This window comes from Mus caroli, chromosome X, assembly GCF_900094665.2.
Source record: "Mus caroli chromosome X, CAROLI_EIJ_v1.1, whole genome shotgun sequence".
Lineage (NCBI taxonomy): Eukaryota > Metazoa > Chordata > Mammalia > Rodentia > Muridae > Mus > Mus caroli.
In genome coordinates, this window is record NC_034589.1 from 119,779,088 (window position 1) to 119,785,257 (window position 6,170).

The window sequence follows — 6,170 nt, forward strand, 5'->3', positions numbered from 1 at the left end:
GTAATTATCTTATCCAGAGAAGATAGGAGGGGAAGTTCAGAAAAATATAAGATTTTCATTGATGTCTAACTTTGTCTTTAGACATTAGTGAAGCCTTGATTCACATTCATTCCTTGTGCTCTTCCATTTGTTTTTCTTTGATATATCCGGGTGATTTATAGGTAACCATGGCTTCCCAAAATGCCAGCACAGAGTAAATAGATCTTCCTTCTTCCAGCTAACAACAAATGTCTTGGATTTATAGTCTTCCTTTTCCAAAGAGCTCAGAAGGAAGACATTGTGCTACCTAATTCATCTGCACACCCCATAGCAAGAAATACAGACAGTACAAGTCTAATGAGGCTGGGCATATGCCAGGCACAAGTAGGATGTTAACTCTCTTAGAAATAAGATTCAGTCAGTACTATAATCTCTGATTTCTGTCATGAAAGTCTTTCAAGACAATTTATCTAATGGATTATTGTCAAGAATATTTGCAACTCTACCTTTCCTGGAACCATATGAGCCACAAAACATATGACCCTTTTAGAGGTTTTTATGCCTATGAAAAACAGTTGGCAGATGAAAACACTTGTCAAAGTGTTATTTTTTTTAAAAAGTGGCTTACAATGAAACAGACTTCCTTATGTCAGAGAAAAAACAAAATGTATTTTATTATTTTATGTACACAAGTGTTTGCTTGCATATATGTCTGTGCATCACTTTTGTGCATTATGCCTGCAAAGGTCACAAGAAGACATCAGGTTCCCTGGAAGTTGAATTACAAAAGGTTATGAGTCATCATATGGACACTGGGAATTAAACCTGGGTACTAGGAGTCAGTGTTCTTTACTGCTGAGAAATCTCTCCAGGTTTCTTTTTATGGTATTTTCACACATAGTTTATTTTGATTCATCATTACTCCCTTACCTGACTGCACTACTCCCACCTCTCTGTCTCTTTGTCCTCACTCCTTCCTTTCATTGTACTCTTTCACTCCCAGTATCCCCCTTTCCATTTCCATAGCTTATGTATTCTATTTTCTTCCCAACCCCTTGCTTTAAGCTCCCCCTTCCCCCCCCCAACTTTGGGGCCCTTTGTAGTTTTCTGGTACTGAAAAATATAGCCTTTTCATAAACAATGCTGGCAAAACTGGATATACATCTATAGAAGAATGAAATTAGATCCATATCTCTCACCATGCACAAAAATAAATTCAAATACCCTTTATTTAAAACTGGAAACAGTGAAACTGCTAAAGGATGTGAATATAGGCAAGATAATTCATAATAGAATGCCCATAGTAGGAGAAATAGTGCCAATTGACAAATGGGACCATATTAAATGGAAAGGCTTCTGCATAGTAAAGGAACCTATCATCAGAGGGAAGAGGCAGCCTATAGAATAGAAAAATTAGCTTTACAAACTACACACTAGACAGTGGATTAAGATAATGATTCTTAACCTTCCTAATGCTGCTACCCTTTAATACATACAGTTCCTCATATTGTGGTGAATGCCAAACATAATATCATTTTTGTTGCTACTTTATAACTGTAATTTTTCTATTATTGCAAATTGTTATGTAATATCTGTGTTTTCTGATGGTTTTAGATAACCACGTGGAAAGGCCCTTTGACCCCAGATGGGTTGTGACTTACAGATTACCAACCACTAGATTATATAAGGAACTGCAAAAATTAAGCAATAACAAAACAAAATCATCCAATCAGTAAATGGGTTGAAGAGCTGAATAAACAAGTCTCAAAGAAAAGAAAGAAAAGAAAGAAGAAAGAAAAAGGTAGACAAAAGGCCAATAATTTTAGAAAATTTCAACATCCACACCCATTAGAGAAACACAATGCATATAAAAGCTACCATTTTTCTCACTTCAGCTAGGGTGGTTACTATCTAGAAAATAGATGACAACAAATGGTGGTGATAGGGTATAGAAGGCAGAGCCTTTATAGTTGTACATAGTTGCTGGGAATGTACAGCCACTATGAAAACCAGTGTAGAAGTTTCAAAAAAAAGTTAGAACTAGATAGATGATTCAGCTACATTAATCCTGGACATATTCTTAAAATATTCTGTATTCCACCATAGAGATATTTACACATCTGTATTTATCAATTTTCTTTTCACATTAGCAAGAATAGAATTGACACATGGATAATAAAAATGTGATGCACACGCATATTGTATGATTTTATTTAATTGTAAATAAAAGTAAAATTTTAAAACTTGCAGAAAGATGGATGGAACAGAGAAGCATATCAATGAGATAATCCATGATCTGAAAGATAAATACTATTTCTTCCCTTTCATATGTAGATCCTGCCCTATATCTGTTAAACTATTTATTGTTACTCTATTTTGTAAGTAGTCTTCTTCTTGGTACATATTCCAAGTATAATTTTCTATGTATCATTGATTGTTTTCACATATTGCTTAAGGTATTATGGAGGGGATTTAGATATTTAATTTCACTTATTTAGAATGTGGTATATTTGCTCCAACAGGTACTAATTGGTTCTTGATTGGACACATTTATCCATGTACAAATGACAAAATACAACTATCATCCTACTTAGAAAGAATCAAGTATGTTGAAATATTTTACATACAGTCTATTTGTGAATTGCTCATCCTGTTTTCTTATAGCACATTCAACAGTATTTTTCCATGGCTTCAGCTTCAGCTCCTGCCTCCAGGTTCCTACCCTGTTTCAGTCTCTAGCCTGAGTTCTTTCGATGATAGGGTGTGACATGGAAGTATAAGTAAAATAAACCCTTTCCTCCTCAAGTTGTTTATTATCATTGTGTTTTATCATAACAATAAAATTGCTAACTAAGACAGAAATTGATACCAGGAGTATCAGAGCCCTGGGATGTTTAACAATGAAAGCTGCAAACATAAAGTGTAATGAGCTCAAAAAAGAGATTCATCTTGCAAACAGCAAAGCCAGAAGCGTGGAGCCATTTTAGTTCTTTATCACTGGAGATGGAGCTACAGGATTTGGAATTTGCCTTGGTAGGCTTTTCTCTTGCTTTGGTCCAATTTTTCCTTATTGTGGCCCAAGTATTCCATTTTGGAATGGCGATATATATTCTGTGTAAGAGTATGTTGGGAGAATATAATTTGCTTTTTGATTTTATAGGAAGTTACAATTCATAGATTGCTTTGAGTCTCAGAAGAGACTTGAACTTATACATTGAGATAAGAACTGAAAGACTCTGGACTTTTGAATGAACACTAAAGTACATTTTGTATTATAATATTCCACAAGCCTATGAGGTCATGAGAATGCAATGTTTTGTTTTCAATAAGAATGGCCCTCAAAGGCTCCCATATTTGGATACTTGCTTCTCAGTTGTTAGAACTGTTTGGGAAGGATTAAGAAGTATGAACTTGTTGAAAGAACTGTGCCACTAGTAGCTGACTTTAGGTCTCAAAAGACACATTCTCAGTGTGCTTTCTCTCTTTCTCATGATTTTTTGGTTCAAGATGTGACCTCTAAGTGCTGCTCCTGCTACCTATTGCAATGCCATTGTGGACTGTGATCCACTGATACCATAAATTCAATGAAATATTTTCTTCTATATTTTTCTGTGATCTCAGTGTTTCATGATAGCAATTGAAAAGTAACTAAGACACCATTAAATGATTGTATGGCACATTCCAATCCATGCTGCACTGTGTATCATGTCCAAGTCATTCAGTTATTTGCTTTCTGTACTTGTAGATGAGTGTATGTTTTCTAGAGTTCTCTATAAACAAATTCATATAATCTTTTTATTACTGAGTAGTGTTTTATATTGATATGACATTTTATTTATTGACTCACTAAAGAACATACATTGTCTCAACATACTTTTTTTTTTTTTTACAAATAAATACACGTATTATCATCATAGGTAGGGTTCTATAAATATGTTTTTGCATTTATCTTGGGTAATTAATAATATGTTTGAATCACTATGTGTGTATTTAAAAAGAAATATGATGTATATCATAAGAAGTCGCTACTGCTTTCCCAAGACATTTTACATTCCTGCTATCAGTGAGAATTCCAGTTATACCACATCACTAACATTTGGAAGTTTTGACATTTTTATTTTATATGAATCATTTTAATATGAACTAGTATCAAACCATTATAGCATAATTTGTGTTTTCCTAATGACTGCTATGTTGAGCATTTCCTCATGTGATTAGTCATTTGTACCATAATATTTATTTTGGCTAAAAATCATATTTTTTTCTGTTTGTAAAGAAGGTTTTTATATTATGAAATTACTTTTTAGAATCTGGTAACTACTTAATACTGTAATATGTTTTTCTCTGTGGCTTACAGTTTTTACTTTATTAAAGGTTTGCTTTAAAGAACAATACTTTCATTTAGATAATGCGAATAAATTTTTGTAATTATTGCTACCTGTGGTTTTTCAAAAACATTTTGTAGAGACTAAACTCAAAACATTTTCTTTATTCTAAATGTTTTATTCTAAAGGATGTACTAAACCACTATCTTTAACTTAGAAAATCCTTTTATTATAAGTATTAACACATATTAATTATAAAGGGTAGCATGATGTCTTCCAGGCTCACTCACTTTCCTAAAAATGAAATAACTTTGATCCTTTTTATGGCTATATAGTAGTGTATCATATGCATGCATCACATTTTCTACTTTCAGTATTTAATAGTTAGGGCTTTGGCTTATTTTACAAAATTTTGCCATGTAATTGATAATATTCATTTTTTTCTATTTGTAGTTCCCAGGAAAATTTGATGAAATGATTTTTCTCCCCACCATTGGAGTGCCTTGACAATCTTGTTGAGAAAATATTAATCCTATATATAACTTATTTTTGTTTGATTTCATTGCTCAGTTTCTATCCTTTTCCTTTAATTCATATAACACTTAAGCATTACTGCTCTGTAATGAATCGTATAATTTAGTATAGTCACCACAACTTTCTTCTTCAATTTTGCTATTTTTATTGCTATTGGCTTCTAATTAAATTCCATTGTGGTCAAAGAATATACTCTGTATAATTTCAAAGCTTTATACATATACTAAGATCTATTTTATGGTTATTTAAATGCTTACTATTTTGGTAGGTATACTATGGTTATGGAAATAAATGTATAATTTTTGTGATAATAACCTGTAATTATCTATAAATATCAAGTAATTCACCATTTCTGTTAGTGCTGCTGAGATCCTTTATATTTATGCCTAACATTTGAATAGATATCTTAGAACTTTCTGGTATATTTAAGTCTTCTACTGTGAATTTATAATTTTGTCTCTTCATGTACATTTGGGCATGCTTTCTAGACAAACTAATTATATTACCATTGCAAAATATTCTTCTTTGGCTTTTGCTATACTTTTTGTCTTAACGTTTCATTTAACAGTTATTGATACAGCTTCTGTGGCTTTCTTAAGTATTCCAGTTGAAAATATATTAAAACACACACACACACACACACCTACATACATACACATCTATGTGCATATATATATTTTTTTCATGGATTTATTGTGTGCCTATTATGAATAAGTTATATTTGAGTCATGATTTTTTTTGCATTTCTGACATTTATTTTGCATATATATTCCATTATTTAATATAATTATCAATATGTTTATCTTTAGGACTATGACCTTAATATTTGGGGGTTTTCTTTAAATCCTAAAGAGGAGCAGAGCTGATATTTACCTTTTTAATGTTGCCAAGGAAAAGGTAGGTGTAGTCCAAAATTGACCATGAGAGATTTAACCCTCAGTAGATTCCAGGTTAATTTGTTATAAATCCTAGTATTCTTTTATTCAATGGATTTTAACTTTGCACATTGATGGTATAATCTTTTTCAAAGAGGTATGTAAAACAATTAAAAAGATGTGGACTATAGTGCAACCACATTCAAGAGCCACACCATGCACAACGAACCATTAAAAGTACATATTGAAATTGTCCTATGCATGCATCCTATCAGATCACNATGGACTAAGGCTGATCTTCAATAACAAAATAAATAATAGAAAGCCAGCATTCATGTGGAAACTGAACAACATTCTTCTCAATGATTTCTTGGTCAAGGAAGGAATAAAGAAATAAATTAAGAACTTTTTGGAGTTTAATGAAAATGAAGCCACAACATACCCAAACTTATGGGAC